Raw genomic sequence first — 21,812 nt, forward strand, 5'->3', positions numbered from 1 at the left:
TCATGGTCTTGTGTGAAAGTACATACTGTATCTGACATGTTAGAGCCATATGAACCACTTTGAGCTCTGAGAACCTCAGGAATTTGTCTCTTGTTGGTGCCCAGAGTCAGGACCAAACATGGCGAGGCTGCGTTTCAGTTGTATGCTCTTTAATTCTGGAATTGTCTTCTTAACAATGCGAGGCAGGCCTCAACATGGGCAATGTTCAAATCCAGGCTGAAAACGCTTTTATTCGGTTTTCCCTGTGACAACTGAAAGTATTTTGTCCACACTCTTTGATTTTAATTTGAATAATGATTGTTTTATGATTACATTTTATGATTTTAACTGAAAGTACCGTATTTTCCGCACCATAAGCCGCCCCGTGTTGTAAGCCGCACCTTCAATGAACGGCATATTTCAAAACTTTGTTTACCTATTAGCCGCCCCGTGTTATTAGCCGCACCTACGCTACGCTAAAGGGAATGTCAAAAAAACAGTCAGATAGGTCAGTCAAACTTTAATAATATATTACAAACCAGCGTTCTAACAACTCTGTTCACTCCCAAAATGTAATGTGCAAATGTGCAATCACAAAAATAGTAACACTCAAAATAGTGCAGAGCAATAGCAACATCAATAACTCAACGTTGCTCATACGTTAGTGTCACACAACACACAAAATAAAAATTTAAAACTCACTTTCTGAAGTTATTACTCATCCACAAATCCCTCGAATTCTTCTTCTTTGGTGTGCTTCACTTGTTTTTGACACCATCTGTGATGTGGACGCGCATGCAGTCGTAGATCAACAGGGACGGAGCTCCGTGAAAAAAGTCACCCGGTCTAGCTTTTATGATGACGCCGGCTGGAAAGTTCTCTTTTGGTCTTCCTTTTGAATATCACCGTGGGTGGAAGTTTCTGGCCGTTAGCATGGCAAGCTAGAACCACGGTGAAGGACGACTTCTCATTCCCTGTGGTGCGAATATTCACCGTACGTGCTCCCGTTGTATCCACAGTGCGGTTCACATGAATATCAAAAGTCAGTGGAACCTTGTACGCGTGCGTGTCTCTAAGAAGGAGCCATTTTGTGGTCTTTACAGAAACACACAAATGAAATGAAATATCCGCACGCTTCTTCTTCTACGGGGGCGGGTGCTCACCTTGGCGGTTGCTTACAGTAGAAGAAGAAGCGCTTCCTCTTCTATGGGGGCGGTTGCTTACCGTAGAAGAAGAAGCGCTTCCTCTTCTACGGGGAAAAAAGATGGCGGCTGTTTACCGTAGTTGCGAGACCTAAACTTTATGAAAATAAATATTAATATTAATCCATATATAAGGCGCACCGGGTTATTACCCGCGCTGTCAGCTTTTGAGAAAAATTGTGGTTTTTAGGTGCGGCTTATGGTGCGGAAAATACAGTAGTTTTTATTTTTGCCTTCTTGTAATTTTCTGTATAGCATTTTGAATTGCCTTGTGAACTAATTGTGCTCTATAAATAAACTCGCCTTGCTTTGCCTTGCCGATAGTGCTACGTGATCACCCTCTCATGAAGTATGTCACGATTAGTGGCAGCCAACACAGAATATGCTCTCTATGTTGTTGTTGTTGACAAAAGTAGAGTCTGTTGCTATGCGTGCTGTGAAATCAATGTGACCAGGAAGGAAGTTTCGATAATGCTTAAAATGCCCATAATTCTGTAAGTATTATAATGTAGCGTCCCGGAAGAGTTAGTGTTGCATTCTGGGTATTTGTTCTGTTGTGTTTATGTTGTGTTGCGGTGCGGTGCGGTGCGGATGTTTTCCCGAAATGTGTTTGTCGTTCTTGTTTGGTGTGGGTTCACAGTGTGGTGCATGTGTTAATGTTGTTTATACGGTCACCCTCAGTGTGACATGTGCGGCTGTTGACTAAGTATGCTTTGCTTTCACTTGTGTGTCTAAAATTAACGTGATCATTAAAGTTTGTAATGATTGTACAGTGAGTCAGCATTTCTTGACATCTTCAAGCAAAGACATTTGTTAACCCGTCCAACGCTACAATAAGTTATCATTAATGGCATACCTAATATCCTGTATTTTTTTTGCAAATAAATGTTGCAATGTTTTGGGCCTGAACTACCAAAGGTTTGCATGTATTAAAACACATGCAAACTTGATAGCACACGCAAAGCTGATGTACTAACCTTAATAACCTTGTGCTGGCTGTCTTCTGTCTGTCTTCATCTACCTGCAGAATATAAAGTATAATAATTATTAAAATGTCCACAATAATGGGAGGAGGAGATGCAAATATAATAATTTAGCACATGGAATGTGATTTATCAAGCATAAAACTGTTCTGCGGACGTTTTTTTGTATCCACACTTGGCACGTCGAGAAAGTTAATGCAAACTGGCACAGTTGTGCACAAATGGCTGTGAGATAGGGGGCTATCGTGCTGCAAAGACAGACAATTAATAGAGAGAATATTGGGTCTCTATGCATGTCAATATATTAAACTGTCAAGAATAAAATAGATAATAATTTAATTTTATAATTTTACAGCTGCATGGATGACTTAAGGGGCTGATTAAAACAAATTCAATCAATTTGTTTTGGTGTCCGCTGGCTATTTTTTTTATGGCGTTTGTTTGTTTTTTTAAATGGGAGAGATATTGTATTATAACAATAAACGTCCTGCAATATGCATTTTCTTGCGTTTGAATAATTCCAGATGCACCGTTACAACACCTCAGCGTCTCCCAGACTGCACCTCAAGCCTGCTAAAAGGAGGTTCTGTCTCGATAGCTGATAAAAGATGGTACTTATTATACTTGTGTGCAGCATATCAACATGACAAAACACCACAGGTATTATTCCACAAATGTGTCCGCGGTGACAGCCGGTGTTGACGTTAAAACCTCATTTAAATAAGAAGGTCTTCACCTACTTTGGCACTTGTCATTAATTGTACAAGCAGTCTTAGTAGATCACGTGCAACACGCCCACCAGTGGTGTGCTGTCAGGGCCAGCAAGGCTTTCTCTGCTGGCCTAACATAACCAGAAATCATGATCATAATTAAAGATAAAAGTAATTTTGTATTTACTTTCCCTAAATATCTAAAAGTATTCATATTCTCTTCATGTCATATTATGCTCCTTCCAGGGCTGTTGTTTTTAGGTTATAGAGTTTTATCCAATCAGAATTCAGCTAGCTTATGTTGTAATGCGGGTGTCCGTGCACTGTAAGTGAACGGACACAAACATTTGACAGACAGTTGCGATAGCCAATCAGATCACAAGTTGTTGTCAGTAAGGCCTTCTAGCTGGCCCAAGGCAGATACAGTCGTGGTCAAAAGTTGACATACACTTGTAAAGAACATAATGTCATGGCTGTTTCCAATAATTTCTACAACTCTTATATTTTTGTGATAGAGTGATTGGAGCACATACTTGTTGGTTACAAAAACATTTATGAAGTTTGGTTCTTTTATGAATTTATTATGGGTCTAGTGAAAATGTGACCGAATCTGCTGGGTCAAAAGTATACATACAGCAATGTTAATATTTGGTTTCACGTCTCTTGGCAAGTTTCACTGCAATAAGGCGCTTTTGGTAGCCATCCACAAGCTTCTGGTTGAACTTTTGACCACTCCTCTTGACAAAATTGGTGCAGTTCAGCTAAATTTGTTGGTTTTCTGACATGTACTTGTTTCTTCAGCATTGTCCACACGTTTAAGTCAGGACTTTGGGAAGGCCTTTCTAAAACCTTCATTCTACCCTGATTTAGCCATTCCTTTACCACTTTCGAAGTGTGTTTGGGGTCATTGTCCTGTTGGAACACCCAACTGCGCCCAAGACCCAACCTCCGGGCTGATGATTTTAGGTTGTCCTGAAGAATTCGGAGGTAATCCTCCTTTTTCATTGTCCCATTTACTCTCTGTAAAGCACCAATTCCATTGGCAGCAAAACAGGCCCAGAGCATAATACTACCACCACCATGCTTGACGGTAGGTTTGGTGTTTCTGGGATTAAAGGCCTCACCTTTTCTCCTCCAAACATATTGCTGGGTAAAAAACGAAATTTTTGTTTCATCTGACATCACATGGACAAAGATAAGACCTTCTGGAGGAAAGTTCTGTGGTCAGATGAAACAAAAATTGAGCTGTTTGGCGCCAGAAAATAACCCGTTTTGTATGCCCAGTAGTGTGTAAATATGTTCCTGTATATTATTTCTCCAGCAATGGTCATGTGGTGACATAAATTATGGTATTTTGAGTGGTAACCATTGAAGTCGGACATCACTGAAGGCCTAGGTGGGAAACACACGGCCCTCCAGTGACGCCCACTTATATAGTACATGCAATTTCATAGTTGGCACACACTATTTAGCACGTCTTATTTGAATCTGAGTAGACCAAGCTCTTAGTCTTTGTCTGCTAAAGAGCGACCGCAAGCCTCCAATGCATTTTGATCGTTTGTTCGTTTGCGTTCCGTTTCCAGTGCGACTGCTCACTAAGACAAGAAAGCTCTGACCTCGAGTCCAGAACAACTGTAGAAAAGGGAATGAATAATGGCAGAGTTGTGTTGGCAGCGGCTTTGGCGCAACAAAACAGCGAGGCCCCTCGCTGCGTGATGGCAGAGAACACGGTGACTGTGACAGACTGGAAATGTGTTTCTGAGTCGATCACTCAAAAAGAGACCCCATCCATCTGGCCATGATGGAATCTGATTCATATGAGCCTTAGTCAGTGTAAATAACGAGGGTGGAAAACATTTTTTGGAAAAGTCCGACTTGTTAAGGGACTTGTTAAGGGACAAAACAACAAAACGGTGGCCCCTGAATGCCCAGCAGTACATTAGCCAGAGAGCGACTGGTACAGTCGTCCAACTCCCCAGAACAGCCCCCATCGGTTTAATGGCATGCACTTGTCTCGCCAACTTGCCGGTTCATAGCCGCCACACACTGGGAGCAGCAAGGTTGCATTAAAATAGTGAACACAGACGCCTGTGTGTGTGTGGCAGAGGACAGTTATTTGCAGCAAATGGCTGAAAGGTTGAGATTGTCTCCTCTTACCCTACATGTGACTTAGAGAGAGAGAGAGAGAGAGAGAGAGAGAGAGAGAGAGAGAGAGAGAGAGAGAGAGAGAGAGAGAGAGAGAGAGAGAGAGAGAGAGAGAGAGAGAGAGAGGGTCCCGTCCGGCGCCTTAGAACACAAGTGGAAGTGTCTAATCCCCCTCGGTAAAATAAATTCCAAAAGGACAAACTTGAGCGCACCCTGCATTGCATAGAGTCAAGACGGCCGTATTGATCTGCTCTGTCTGGGATGAATCCACAATTCATCTGCCAGGCCACTGGGGAGTCTGTCCCCCGTTTGATTGAGGCTGTCCTCTTTGCTTTGGCACGTCAAGTGTGTGGATGGAACTGTAAGCGAGGGGGGCGGGGGGGACAGTACTCATTTTAGGGATAGGCGATATGCCCCAGATCTATATTGTGATACATACTGGAACTTCCAGTGATAACAATATATATCATTTCCGTATTTTTCGGAGTATAAGTCGCTCCGGAGTATAAGTCGCACCGGCCGAAAATGCACAATAAAGAAGGAAAAAAACATATGTAAGTCGCACTGGAGTATAAGTCGCATTTTTTGGGGAAATGTATTTGATAAAACCCAACACCAAGAATAGACATTTGAAAGGCAATTTTAAATAAATAAAGAATAGCGAACAACAGGTTGAATAAGTGTACGTTTTATGACGCATAAGTAACCAACTGAGAACGTAACATATTATGGTAAGAGTCACTCAAATAACTATAACATATAGAACATGCTATACGTTTACCAAACAATCTGTCACTCCTAATCGCTAAATCCCATGAAATCTTATACGTCTAGTCTCTTACGTGAATGAGCTAAATAATGTTATTTGATATTTTACGGTAATGTGTTAATCACTTCACACATAAGTCGCTCCTGAGCATAAGTCGCACCCCCGGCCAAACTATGAAAAAAACTGCGACTTATAGTCCGAAAAATACGGTATATATTATTTGGTAAACGGTACATGATAATAGAAACATTTCAAAAACTCCTAATTTAGCTGTTTACATATGCAGTGACATATTGCGTCAATTCCGGTTGTATGATTTTGTTAAAACTATTATTATTCTATTTGCTAATAATACTGTTCAATCAATCAATTAATCAAAGTGTATTTATATAGCCCTTAATCTCAAGTGTCTCAAAGGGCTGCACAAGCCACAACGACGTCCTCGGCTCAGATCCCACATCAGGGGACTGATGTTAATATATGGTTACTTTCTTTTGTAACAAGATTCCATCTCCGTTTCTGTTCAAATGTAAAAAGCACTTAATCCTTCTGTTGTTTCCATAGTTGGTATCAGTTTTGGCTCATGCTACAAATTTGGGTATCGTTCCAATATCAAGTAGTTGCATGGGCAGTATTGGTCAGACCAATGTTCGTACTTAACATTTTTAGGATCATTAAATGATAAAATGCTTGATCACAACTCCAAACCTGACAATGTCAATATCAATCAATCAATCAAAGTTTATTTATACAGCCCTTAATCACAAGTGTCTCAAAGGGCTGCATCAGAGCAAGAAAAAAACTCAACCCAATGGGATACAATGAGAAATATCAATTAATTAATATTCCCTTTTATAACATAAACACTGTGTAATAAAGTCAATCATGCAAAATAACTAAACAAAAGCAAAAAACAACAACCTACTATTAGCTTTTATTTCCTGAGTGTGTAAACAATAGCAAACAAAACGTTTTTTTTTGATAATGACAAGATAGAAATCTGCAGTAGGGAAGGGATTCAAATGGCCCCATTCCTATGTGAATTTAACGTGAGAGGAAGACGGGGGTGTTAATCATTTTGCAAAGCAGCCTGCTGAAAATGATGGAAAGCGCCACTCGACATTGCAACTGACACTGTGGTCAAAGTTGGAATTGCCACAAAACACACTTTAAGATATTTAACACTCTACTGACATCCGGTGGCTGAAGTGAATAGTGAACTCCCCTAATGCGTCACGTTTCATGTGTCAGGTAACTAATGGGTGACTAATGGGCCCATATGAATCCCCTTTCCACTGTAATTACTGTAGTATTGACCATATACTGATACTGTACTAAACACTGTATCGTTACTGTCACTAATTATATATCTCCAGCCAACTTTGTTTACAATCAAAAGCTGTTGCTTTAGCAATAGCCTAGCTTCTAGCATCCTCCACTGGTGTGTATTCTTGCATGTTTAGCTATTTCTTGTCCCCTAGCCCTCCAGTGATAATGTGGTACTTGGAAGAAACATAGTTTACTTGCCACAATGGAGACAAGGATTAGTGATTTAGAAGCAGCACTATGAAGGGACGTTAGCCGATAGCTCGCTAGCAAGGAACGCTACATTGAGTTGAGGACGCCTTTGTTAGCTTGTCGCAAATAAATTTTCAGGACAAAGCTCGAATGCGTCATCGACATGCATTATCACAATATGACGATAGTATTAAAATCAAATCAAATCAAGGTTTATTTATAAAGCGCTTTTCATACATAAAAGAAATGCAACGCAAAGTGCTTTACAAAGTTAAAAACAATACCCCGATGACCCATATCCCCCATAATCAAATGCGTTCGCACGGATACAGATACCAAACATAAACACACACACACACAACATACACATGTATGCAACTATATGGACCAATGATTGCATGGCTGAGTACAGAGGAGACATGTGAGTAAACACTATCACAGGAGCCATCTGCACCGGGAGGTCATCAGACCATGGCCACCAGGGCGCTGACACAAAGGCGCCCCCACAAGCACGGCCGATAACCCCTGAGGCAGATGGCTCATCTGAGGAACGTTGGAAAATTAAAATAATACAACTTGTAAAATAGTAAGAACCCTGTGTAGAGATAAAGGATAAAATACAAGTAAGACATACGAAGATTAATAGAAAAAAACTAATTCTAAGAAAAAAAATTATATACATATATACATATATATATATATATATATATATATATATATATATATATATATATATATATATATATATATATATATATATATATACAGTAAATAAATAAATATAACTAAATAAAATATTGCATAACTAATAGCTAATGAAAGCCTTATCGTTGGCCAAATTTAATAATTTATATGATATATCGGCTAACCCAGGGGTGTCAAACGTACGGCTCGAAGGTCGGATCAGGTCCGCGAACAGGTTTTATCCGGCCCGCGGGATGAGTTTATAAAAATGAACCGAAATTTTTGAATGAAAGAAACTGCTGTTCTAAATGTGTCCACTAGATGTCGCAATAGCAATTATTTGTATATTTGCAGATGATGCTACATATGTAAAAAAAACAAAAATAAACCACATGACGTTAGTGAACCAGTTAAGGAAAATGAGAAAACTACATAAATAACATCCTGTAATTTGATTTTGATATTATTTTTTTTATCTTGATAGATTGAAAATGAACACCAATTAGTTGACTGATGAACATTATCACATAATTTATTCAGAAAGTATAAATAACGACAAATAAAGATTGAATACTATTAACCGCAACATGTAAGTGAAAAAAACCCAACGACATTATGATTTGTCCATTTTCAGAATGTGCTTGTTCTATTTCTAAACAAAGAAAACAATCTGAGGTAACACTTTAGTATGGGGAACATATTCTAAGTAACAAAGACTTAAAGGCCTACTGAAATGAGATTTTCTTATTTAAACGGGGATAGCAGATCCATTCTATGTGTCATACTTGATCATTTCGTGATATTGCCATATTTTTGCTGAAAGGATTTAGTAGAGAACATTGACGATAAAGTTCGCAACTTTTGGTCGCTGATAAAAAAAAGCCTTGCCTGTACCAGAAGTAGCGTGACGTCACAGGTTGTGGAGCTCCTCACATCTGCACATTGTTTACAATCATGGCCACCAGCAACGAGAGCGATTCGGACCGAGAAAGCGACGATTACCCCATTAATTTGAGAGAGGATGAAAGATTCGTGGATGAGGAAAGTGAGAGTGACAGACTAAAGGGCAGTGGAAGCGATTCAGATAGGGAAGATGCTGTGAGAGGCGGGTGGGACCTGATATTCAGCTGGGAATGACTAAAACAGTAAATAAACACAAGACATATGTACAGGTATACTCTATTAGCCACAACACAACCAGGCTTATATTTAATATGCCACAATTTAGTCCCGCATAACAAACACCTCCCCCCTCCCGTCCATATAACCCACCAATACAACTCAAACACCTGCACGACACACTCAATCCCACAGCCCAAAGTACCGTTCACCTCCCCAAAGTTCATACAGCACATATATTTCCCCAAAGTTACATACGTGACATGCACATAGCGGCACGCACGTACGGGCAAGCGATCAAATGTTTGGAAGCCGCAGCTGCGTACTCACGGTACCGCGTCTGCGTATTCCAACTCAAAGTCCTCCTGGGAAGAGTCTCTGTTGTCCCAGTTCTCTACAGGCCAATGGTAAAGCTTGACTGTCATCGTTCGGGAATGTAAACAATGAAACACCGGCTACGTGTTTGTGTTGCTGCAGCCGACCGCTAATACACCGCTTCCCACCTACAGCTTTCTTCTTTGCTGTCTCCATTGTTCATTAAACAAATTGCAAAAGATTCACCAACACAGATGTCCAGAATACTGTGGAATTTTGCGATGAAAACAGACGACTTAATAGCTGGCCACAATGCTGTCCCAAAATGTCCGCTACAATCCGTGACGTCACGCGCAAACGTCATCATACCGAGACGTTTTCAGCAGGATATTTTGCGGAAAATTTAAAATTGCACTTTGCTAATTAACCCGGCCGTATTGGCATGTGTTGCAACGTTAAGATTTCATCATTGATATATAAACTATCAGACTGCGTGGTCGGTAGTAGTGGGTTTCAGTAGGCCTTTAAGGGTTAGGGTTAGGGTTATTGTAGTTTTGTGTTTTGTTTTGTAAGAACAGACCTTATTCATTAAGTGGTATTAAAGGGAGAATTATATACAACAACTTCCTTACTTACTACTAATAAGCAATAATTCTGAGGTTATTGAGAGAAGACTCTTAGTTAATGGCTTTTACTGTTTGTAATATAAGGCCATGCAGAATAAGTCATTAATAAGTACTTAATAATGTCTAATTAAGAGCCAAATGTTACTAATTTGCATGTTAATAAGAAACTCATTAATGGTGAATATATGTTCCCCATACTAAAGTGTTACCCAATCTGAAGTTGTCTTTATTTTTAAGATATCATGCTGTGATTTTACCAGTGCAGCCCCACTTGGGAGTAGATTTTTCTCCATGTGGCCCCCGATCTATAATGAGTTTGACACCCCTGGTCTAACCCTTGCTCATATGTGTACATGTTGTGTGCAAGGCAGAGAAAGGTGAGGTCAAAAAGAGGATGGAAGGAGGAAAAAAATCAAGAGAACGAAAAGAAAAGGCGACATTCCTTTCGGGTGAGGGAATTTGGGTAATGAGTGCACACATCTTAAGGTTAGGGTACAAAACACTTGGCTGGGGGTGATTATTCTTTTGATGCGGTGATTGTGCCTATTTAGGACCCTCGGTTACAGGTGCAAACTCCTCATGAAACATTGAAGTGTTGGGCCTGTAGAAATGACGGTGCCAAAGTTCAGGCGGGGGGGGGGGGGGGGGGTGCACCCTGCGTGAGTGTGCGGCTTAATTAACTGTAAAGCATGCAAGCTGCAGGCTGCCCCGACGCCTTGCATATCAACGATCTCGGCGCTTTCTAAGCACCTTTGCAGACAAGACCTCCTTTGTGAGCCGGGGGATCCATTCAAGCGGTTGGCCTGTCGCTAAGACGGGCTCGTACACCACATGTTCACAGCTCGGGCCTCGAATTAAAGATGTAGATCCATGTTTTTTTTTTCCGACAGCATGCAGAGAAGCCCATGCAATACATACATGCATGACCTCGATTGTGTTATGCAAAGTGACAAGACAATGCAATACTTGCTTATTCTGCAATTATCTTTCGGTGCGGTGCATCGATCGCTTTCCAATCACTGTGAGCGTGAACTTGACTCACCGCTGACCTCTAGTGGGGACAGTTGGAACCAATTACTGGCCTTATCTAATTAAGATGGAATGTAATTAGGTGGTCAAGGGAGCTCATATTATGCGTGATAGCCAGACACATAAAGCGCACAGTGTCATTACAAAACACAAACGCGGTGGAGATGGAGGTGTTCCGCTGCAGTGGCAACATAGTGCGAGGTGTGAAATTTAGACGTGACGGTTGCTTCTGAATTGCTGACCTTGAGGCGCGAGCTGGCAGCTCGCTCGATGATTGACTGCATGTGGACTTATTGACTGCATGCGGCTCTATAGGGAGGTGCGGCCCCTTGGATGTCTGCCTTTTATCGCTACTTTTAACGTCTGAGTGATGATGGGTTGGATGGCAGACTGATGGTTTTGTCTGTGCCACGGGGAATTTCCAGCCCTAAATCCAGAAAGCTAATGAGCAAAATACATATTGGATACATGCTCGCCAGTGCACTTTTCATGGTGGCACACCTTCGCCGCCCTACATGTCATATTTGATCATATTGTAGCTGAAATAGAAATCCACGGCCTCGTATTGATGGTGAATAATTGCTGTCTGAATTGCATTCAAAATGTTTGAATGTGAATAAATGGACACGTAATGGGCGACATGTTTTTTAATGTGACGAGGGCTGCAGCGAATACGTGATTACAGTCGTCCCTCGTTTATCACTGCTAATTGGTTCCGGACATGATGGCGATGAGTGATATTCTGCAAGGCAGTAATCATTAATTATAGTCAAATATTTTTATAGTTAGAGCATGACCAACTTCTATATATGTTTTTTTTTTTAAATATGAGAGCCATCTAGACACCTCTTATGTCAGTCACCTTTACACTCTTTTATTCCAACATAGTAACGCTGCCTGAGGCTGAGCCAATCAGTGGCCAGTGATACTCAACAGTATGTCTCCTCTACGTAGTGGCCGATACTACTGGAGAATTGATATTTGTAGTCTATTTAGTCATTTTTATGCTTGAAAATGTTTAATTTAGGACCAAACAATTGTGGACTATGCTTTAAAAAAAAATCCCAAAAAGATCCGCCATCTATTAACTGTATATATATATATATATATATATATATATATATATATATATTTATATATATATATATATATATATATATATATATATATATATATATATATATATATATATATATATATATATATATATATATATATATATATATATATATATATATATATACACAGTTGTGCTCATAAGTTTACATGCCCTGGGAGAATTTATGATTTCTTGGCCATTCTTCAGAGAATATGAATGATAACCCAAAAACCTTTCTTCCACTCAAGCTTAATGGTTGTGCGAAGCTATTTATTGGCAAACAACTGTGTTTACTCTTTTTAAATCAAAATCAATCAATCAATCAATCAATGTTTATTTATATAGCCCTAAATCACAAGTGTCTCAAAGGGCTGTACAAGCCACAACGACATCCTCGGTACAGAGCCCACATACGGGCAAGGAAAAACTCACCCCAGTGGGACGTCGGTGAATGACTATGAGAAACCTTGGAGAGGACCGCATATGTGGGTAACCCCCCCCCCCCTCTAGGGGAGAAAATGACAAAAGAAAGTACCCAAATGACCCTGATCAAAAGTTTACATACCCCAGTGACTTTGATCTGATAACATGCACAAAAGTTGACACAAACAAGTTTCAATGGCTAATCAAGGTTCCAATCCTCACCTGTGACATGTTTGTTTGTAATTAATGTGTGTGTATAAAAGGTTAGTGAGTTTCTGGGCTTCTGACAGACCATTGCATCTTTCATCCAGTGCTGCACAGATGTTTCTGGATTCTGAGTCATGGGGAAGGCAAAATAATTGTCAAAGGATCTGCGAGAAAAGGTAACTGAACTGCATAAAACAGGAAAAGGGTATAAAAAGATATCCAAGGAATTGAGAATGCCAATCAGCAGTGTTCAAACGCTGATTAAGAAGTGGAAAATGAGGGATTCAGGTAGACCAGCAAAGATTTCAGCCACAACTGCCAGGAAAATTGTTCGAGATGCAAAGAAAAATCCACAAATAACTTCAGCTGAAATACAGGACTCTCTAAAAAATTGTGGTATGGCTGTTTGAAGATGCACAATAAGGAGGCACTTGAAGAAAAATGGGCTGCATGGTCGAGTCGCCAGAAGAAAGCCATTTCTGCACAAATGTCACAAAGCATCCCGCTTACATTACGCCAAACAGCACAGAGACAAGCCTCAAAACTTCTGGAACAAAGTAATTTGGAGTGATGGCTTTCTTCTGTATGCCAAAGTGTTCTGTTGCTTTCGGAGTTCTTGCTTGACCTGGGTTACTTTCCTTCTGCATGGTACCTAATAAAGGGACGTCCTGCTTGCACTTTGCCTACCTACTATGCATCCTGGGATCATGCCAACAGCCGACACACGGCATTGCCACAGCTGCAGCTCTAAATGCGATACTACATGAAAGCTGCATTACAGCATTAAAACTGAATAATACACTTAAGGGTTTTGGCCAGGAACGATACATTAAGGAATTAATCTAAGTTTATGGGCCATTCCACCAAATCTGTGCCATTTCCCAGTACTCTCGCTAAACAAATCAAAATGTCTGTCTTTTTTTCAACTCTAAATGTGACAATAGACATAGTCACCTGCTGCTAAAAACGTGGCGACTTGGTTTCATTTTTGTTCAAGATTCCTAAACTAAAAAGCACTCATGGCTGGAAGTAACAGGTGTGATTTTGTTAGCATAGAATTAGCAAATACATGAGAGATAGCCACATGGCATTGATGCATATTGACACTAAGCACAATACAGTGATTCAAAATAGCATCAAACATTTATTTATGTGACAGGACTGAACTGAGATTTGATTCAAAATAATTGAGTAAATGAACAAGTAGATTAATAATTAATTTTCTACCACTTGTCCTTAATAATTTTGACAAAATAATAGAATGATAATGACACAATATGTTACTGCATACGTCAGCAGCTAAATTAGGAGCCTTTGTTTGCTTACTACCAAAAGACAAGTTGTCTTGTATGTTCAGTATTTTATTTAAGGACAAAATTGCAATAAGAAACATATGTGTAATGAACCGTAAGATTTTTTTTTGTGAAAATAAAGCCAATAATAAAAAAATTTGTGGTCCCCTTAATTTAGAAAAGTACTGAAAACTACAGAAATACTTTTGGTACCGGTACAAAAATATTGGTATCGGGACAACACTAATACACCCACACCGAGCACCAACTAGCAGAAATGTAGATCGGCGCCTATGATTCACACCCTACTGTATATCAGAAGAAGTTTTCATTACAGCACATTTAATCTGATGCCTCAAAACATCTAATGTCTTATTCAGTCATAAAGAGATGTATATTTATCCTGATTGCATCCGCCATGTTTAATCAGGACAAACACACATGCAAACTGTCATGTTAAAAATATCAGATTTGATATCAAAGCAATGGTCGTATGACCACTGCAATGTATCCCAGCTGACATCCTCCAGTTGTGTGCGGACAAATGACACAACCAATCAAAGGCATGTCAAGAAAGTATTGTTAATAAAGGAAGAAAAAAGGACTTTGGCTCAAAGCATTTACATAGTTCACTTATACACGTGTATTATGATGATAGGATCTTAAAGGGTAAGTGCACTTTATTGGAATTTTGTCTATCGTTCACAATCTTTATGTGAGACAAGAACACATATGTTTTTCTTTTTGTGAAACATTCTAGCTCGTAAATAAACATTGGCAAAAAGTCCGCTAACAATACAGCCAATCAGAGTCCGCCGATAAAGCACTCTAAAACAAAAAATCCAAAAACCTTCAACAACATTTTATATACACGCTGTAAGTATATACACTACCGTTCAAAAGTTTGGGGTCACGTTGAAATGTCCTTATTTTTGAAGGAAAAGCACTGTACTTTTCAATGAAGATAACTTTAAACTAGTCTTAACTTTAAAGAAATACACTCTATACATTGCTAATGTGGTAAATGACAATTCTAGCTGCAAATGTCTGGTTTTTGGTGCAATATCTACATAGGTGTATAGAGGCCCATTTCCAGCAACTATCACTCCAGTGTTCTAATGGTACAATGTGTTTGCTCATTGGCTCAGAAGGCTAATTGATGATTGGAAAACCCTTGTGCAATCATGTTCACACATCTGAAAACAGTTTAGCTCGTTACAGAAGCTACAAAACTGACCTTCCTTTGAGCAGATTGAGTTTCTGGAGCATCACATTTGTGGGGTCAATTAAACGCTCAAAATGGCCAGAAAAAGAGAACTTTCATCTGAAACTCGACAGTCTATTCTTGTTCTTAGAAATGAAGGCTATTCCACAAAATTGTTTGGGTGACCCCAAACTTTTGAACGGTAGTGTACATTTATGTAAAAGGCACATTCATAATAACATGTAATATTTATGTATTTTGGTCATTTTAAGCATACTAAGCGTATTAATTTTGCAGACGCCTCACAACGTTTGGGTTTCCCTTTAACAACAACAACTGTGAGGAACCCGCGGTTGTGACACCAGGATGCAGGAAACAGGAGAACGACGTGCAGGTAAGAGTTTTTATTATACTCAAACAAGGAGGAGAAGTCATGAATCCAGAATAAGGTCCCTAACATAGTCAATCCTCGAGCCCTGAGGAACAGGCGAGGCAGGCATAAATAGCCGCCTGATTGGCAACTGCAACCAGGTGTGCCAGGCTGCCAATCAGGGACAGGTGAGGGAAATGAGCGCTCGGAGCAAAAACAAGAGCCCCGACAGGAAACAAACACTAAACAAGTAACCACAACCAGAAATGAAGTGACAGATCGTCACAAACAACAACAATACTACTAATCACGACAGACTTCATGAGAGACAACAAAGATTGCTTTGGGACAAATGATGATCCAGAACCTTATACTTTTTTAGCCTGAATATACAGAAGATGAACTACAAGTTTTAGAAGCTGTGTGCTTAACAGATTACGCATTAGAAAAAACACTACGTCTCATGTAGCAGTATTGCTAAGCCAAGTGATGAACAAGAAATACAAACTACGGACCTAATTCGATTCAAGAACTCCTTCATTCCGCATTCCATCCAGCTGTATAATCACTCGCCATACAGCAATAGATGATCAGAATCAGAATCAGAATAGTTTTTTATTGCCATTGTTTGAGAACGGGTTCACAAAGTAGGAATTTTACTTGGTGCAATCGTGCAACATAAAACACATGTAACACAGAATAGAATAACATGAGCTGTAACTGAGCTATCATTGATTGATTGATTGCGAAGTTTATTGACATCTTAAAGAATTGAATCCATGTAATGCTTTAAAAAGGCAAATGGATGGCACAAAAAGCCAAAAGGCTTGTTTCCATTGTGGTCCATTAAATCAGATCTTGTTATTGTTCATGTGCCTGATGGCAGAGGGGAAAAAAACTGTTCAGGTGGCGGGAGGTGTGGGTCTGGATGGACCGTAGTCTCCTGCCCGAGGGGAGAGGGGAGAAAAATATATCAGTATATATTATATACTGTATATATAATATGTAAATATTACATATATGTTATATTGTATATTGCTACTACGGTACATTTTTTGTCTACTTTACACCTGCATTTCCCTTTCCATCTTTACCCTTTCCAGCCTTTGTAACCGAGTTACTGTTTGGAACAATTTCCCTTGTGGATCAATAAAGTTTGTCTAAGTCGAAGTGTAATAAAACAATTACTTACTGTACAATGTCTGCTCTCACTGGGTTGTCGACTGATTGAATGTTCACAGGGCTCACTTTTAGGACCACTGCTTTTTTCCTTTTATTTCTGCCACCGAGCTCAATCCTAAAAAGGCATATACCGTATTTTTCGGAGTATAAGTCGCTCCGGAGTATAAGTCGCACCGGCCGAAAATGCATAATAAAGAAGGAAAAATATATATATAAGTCGCACTGGAGTATAAGTCGCATTTTTGGGGGAATTTTTTTTTATAAAACCCAACACCAAGAATAGACATTTGAAAGGCAATTTAAAATAAATAAAGAATAGTGAACAACAGGCTGAATAAGTGTACGTTATATGACGCATAAATAACCAACTGAGAACGTGCCTGGTATGTTAACGTAACATATTATGGTAAGAGTCATTCAAATAACTATAACATATAGAACAGGGGTGTCCAAAGTGCGGCCCGGGGGCCATTTGCGGCCTGCGGGTAATATTTTAATGGCCCCGTGGCACATTCTAAAAATACGATTAAAAAAAATTAAAAACATAAAAAGTGGTATAAAAGAGCAAACAGGTGAAATGTAACAATAAAATGTTTCAATGTTTACTCTAATAACACAAAGCTGCCATGCAGGCTGTTTCTTTCTTCAAAAAATAATAATGAATCAAAATCAAAGTCATTATGAATTATTGACCTATTCAAGGCTCCAATTACGTCACATTAAATATTCCACTTTGAGACATTTTTTGTCTCAAGTTGCATATTTTGTGTTTGCCATATAAAAAACTAAGCTGTTTTTTTTTTTAAACAAGGGCCTAAAACGAACAAAAAACATAAACAACAATAAAAGTTATAATTGACGGATGGATCTGAAGTTGATCTAGAGACTATTGTGTTAAAAGTAAAAAAAAAATGTATGATTTATTTTTTAATACTTTACTGAGCAGGACGCTTTTGGATTCCCAATAATTAGTGGGAATTTTTTTTTTTTTTTTTTTTTTAAGTTTCATTGCTCAAAAAATAATAATGAATCAATGTTGTTATGAGTTATGCTATGAGCTCCAATTATTATATAATCTCAAATATTCCACTTTAAAATGTTATTGGGGGAAAATATTGCATATTTTGTGTTTTTTCCATAAAAAAACAGGGTTTTCTTTGACAAAAAGAGCATACAGCGTAAATCTTAAAAAAAAAACTGTATATTGACAGATAGACCTAATGTTGATCTGGAGATTTAAACCTTGGATAATAATAATAATACTAAATAATGACACTTTTTTTTTTTTGTACCTAAACCCTTTGGGGTCCCTGGGATCAAGCCTGAGTGGAGGCCTAAATCTATATTTTTTATACATATATTGTATTGGTTTTTAAAATAAAAAATATCAAAATGGCCCCCGCTTGCTTTGATATGTCAGTGTGCGGCCCTCAGCGGGAAAAGTTTGGACACTCCTGATATAGAACATGCTATACGTTTACCAAACAATCTGTCACTCCTAATCGCTAAATCCGATGAAATCTTATACGTCTAGTTCCTTACGTGAATGAGCTAAATAATATTGTTTGATATTTTACGGTAATGTGTTAATAATTTCACACATAAGTCGCTCCGGAGTATAAGTCGCACCCCCGGCCAAACTATGAAAAAAACTGCGATTTATAGTCCGAAAAATACGGTAATTTATTTCTACTGATATGCCGATGACAGCCAAATGTATTTTCCTTCAAAGAGAAAACCTACCTCTTAAGTGCAGCCACTTCTTGCTTGTTTTGATGATATTGAAGCCTGAATGGACCCGAATGTCAATGAAAAAAAGGACTGAAGTGATGGTATTTGGACCCTCTGTGAGTTCACCCCTGTTGCCCAGATAGTGATTTTTTAAATTGGACTGGCACAGTGGTGATAACCAGCTTTTGTCATATAAGACAGCTGGCCAAGGTTAAAACCTTTCTTTCCACAACAATATGAGACAGTAATCCATGCCTTCATCACATCTTGGCTGGATTACTGTAACTGGCTTTATTTTGGAATTAGCTATCCTCCCTTTCACATAAGCAGCTGTTGCAAAACACAGCTGCCCGACTTTTAACTGGCACAAGTAAAAGAGAACACGTTACTCCTGATTTAGCCTCACTTCACTGGCTGCCTGTGCCTTTTTTGACTCATTTTTAAAAAATATTCACATGGTCTTGCCCTGCTTTACCTCTCTGAGCTGCTCCACCCCTATGCCCCCGCCCGGCCCGGCCCCTCGGGTCAGTTGATCGGCTGCTCCTGGAGGTACCGAAATCAAGGAGCAAGCTCAGAGGGGACAGGGCCTTTTCTTTTGCAGCTTCCAAACTGTGGACCGTTGTCCCTCTCAATGTGAGACAGGCCCCGTCCTTGACCACGTTTAAGGCCCATCTTAAAACTCATCCTTACTCATTGGCTTTTAACCCAGTACTGTATGAGACTTGGAACCTTTAGCTCTCTTTTATTTGACCCATTTTTGTGTTGTCCCGATACCGATATTTTGGTATCGGTACCAAAATTATTTCGATACGTTTCAGTACTTTTCGAAATAAAGGGGACCAAAACAAATTGCACTATTGGCTTTATTTTAACAAAAAATCTAAGGGTACCTTAAACATATGTTTCTTATTGCAAGTTTGTCCTTAAATATTTTTATTTTTTGTTTTTTAGTAATTGTGTAATTTTTCTTACTCCCATGTACTGTATATTGCTTGCTAGGTGGTGTTTATCTGGACCCCAGTAAGCAGAGACGCCATGCAAGTGTAGAAAAGAAGGCTTTAAAAAAAAAATTTTTTTAGACAAAACACTGGTAACCAGAGGTGGGTAGAGTAGCCAGAAATTGTACTCAAGTAAGAGTACTGTTACTTTAGAGATTTATTACTCAAGTAAAAGTAAGGAGTAGTCGCCCAAATATTTACTTGAGTAAAAGCAAAAAGTATGTTGTGAAATAACTACTCAAGTACTGAGTAACTGATGAGTAACCTGTTCGTTTAATGATGACGGCAACAAATAATGCACAAAAACATAAAAAATAGCAATGAGCAAATTCAGAGCCAGGAATATCTCTTGAGCAACTAAAACAATAATATATATTAAATAATAATACATTAACATTTAAAAAAAATTAAGGCAAATTGAGCCACAATAACTTAACAGCACCAAAGGCTCAGTAGGCAGAGATTACAAAGGAAAATAACAAGTTAGCCTTTACGCAAACCATAAACCGATAGGTGTGGGCTGCACCTGGGAACACACTGATTGGTGTTTCTATGCATGCGTGTGTGTGTGTGTGTGCGACTGTGTGTGTGTGTGTGTGTGTGTGTGCACGACTGTGCATGTGTGTGTGTGTGTGTGTGTGTGTGTGTGTGTGTGTGTGTGTGTGTGTGTGTGTGTGTGTGTGTGTGTGTGTGTGTGTGTGTGTGTGTGTGTGTGTGTGTGTGTGTGTCTATGAGGCTGCAGTGCGTTAATAAATGTCCCCACACAATGTACATTTGACAGTGATTCATAGCAGGGAAGCTAACATCAGCCTACAGTGACAGCCAAAATATCTACTACCGTTACTTACCGCGATGTGCTTCCTCGAATTTGACGTTGAGTTCATGTAAGCTTAAGCTTGTTAATCATGTGACCGCCTGGCTCTGTTTGATTGGTGAAACGGAGTCAAACGTCACCAGTGACTGCATTTGATTGGTGAAACGCAGGCATGCGATAGATCCTACTTTGAAGGTCTGTCTGACAAACCAAAACAAACAAAGCGTGCATTAACAGATCGATAAAAATCAGTAGCGAGTAGCGAGCTGAATGTAGATAAATGGAGCGGAGTAAAAGTAGCGTTTCTTCTCTATAAATATACTCAAGCAAAAGTAAAAGTATGTTGCATTAAAACTACTCTTAGAAGTACAATTTATCCCAAAAGTTACTCAAGTAGATGTAACGGAGTAAATGTAGCGCGTTACTACCCACCTCTGCTGGTAACACAAACAAACAAAGTTGTCCAGCTGGGAAGTGCACAAAGAGAAAAGCAACAAATTGAAGTACAAAACTAATAGAAAACTAGTAGGAGGGCAACTTTGGACAGGTGTGTCCTGATTGCCAATCAGGAACAGGGGAGGCAGCCAGCGCCCAGACCACAAGAGTGGTGGCAAATGGAAGCGAACAGGAAGTGGAACAAAAAAAAAAGAGCATGAGACAGGAAATAGCGGTAGAAAATGGATGGATGGATAATAAACTAATAACTGTAGGACATGAGATCATGACAGGTGTCAATTTATTCCAATGTAATTCTGGAATGCTCTACCGGTAACAGTTAGAGATGCTACCTCAGTAGAAGCATTTAAGTCCCATCGTAAAACTAATTTGTATACTCTAGACTTTAAATAGACTCCTTTTTTGATCTGCCGTCTCTTTTCTTTTCCGCTCTGCCACTCTCTCCTGCGTGGAGAGGTTATCAAGTGACCAAAGATGATGCGCTAGCTGCTCAAAGTCAGGACCCGGGGTGGACCACTCATCTGTGCATCAGTTAGGGACGTCTCTGCGCTGCTGACTTGTCTCCATTCAAGATTATCCCCTGCTGGCCCCACTATGGACTGGACTCTCACATTATTAACTAGATCCACCGGTCGCCCAGGAGGGGGTCCCCAAATCTTCGGTCCCCTCCGAGGTTTCTCATTGCGCCCATTGGGCTGAGTTTTTTCTTGCCCTGATGTGGGATCTGAGTCGAGGATGTCGTTCTGGCTTTTGCAGCCCTTTGAGACATTTGTGATTAAGGGCTATATAAATAAACATTGATTGATTGATTGAATTTAAGGACTACAGATGGAAACTAGCTGTTAACTAAATCGTGTGCACCCATCGATTCTTTGTGAACAATGTAACTTGCACACTATAAACTAATTTTAAAAAAAATACATGTTAAATTATATAAACAATCATGTGATGTTCCTG

At 39.3% G+C, this 21,812-nt stretch overlaps 1 long non-coding RNA gene across 1 annotated transcript in view; it reads left to right on the forward strand.

Moving 5' to 3' along the window:
* LOC133641604 (uncharacterized) overlaps positions 1–21,478 on the forward strand; it is an 81,935-nt gene extending 60,457 nt beyond the window's left edge. Inside the window, exons 2-3 of the long non-coding RNA XR_009824308.1 lie at positions 15,602–15,698; positions 21,312–21,478. This is a non-coding gene — a long non-coding RNA (uncharacterized LOC133641604). The remainder of the gene's footprint in view (positions 1–15,601; positions 15,699–21,311) is intronic.
* The last annotated feature ends 334 nt before the right edge of the window (positions 21,479–21,812 follow it).

This window comes from Entelurus aequoreus, linkage group LG24 (assembly GCF_033978785.1).
Source record: "Entelurus aequoreus isolate RoL-2023_Sb linkage group LG24, RoL_Eaeq_v1.1, whole genome shotgun sequence".
Taxonomy (NCBI): Eukaryota; Metazoa; Chordata; class Actinopteri; order Syngnathiformes; family Syngnathidae; genus Entelurus; species Entelurus aequoreus.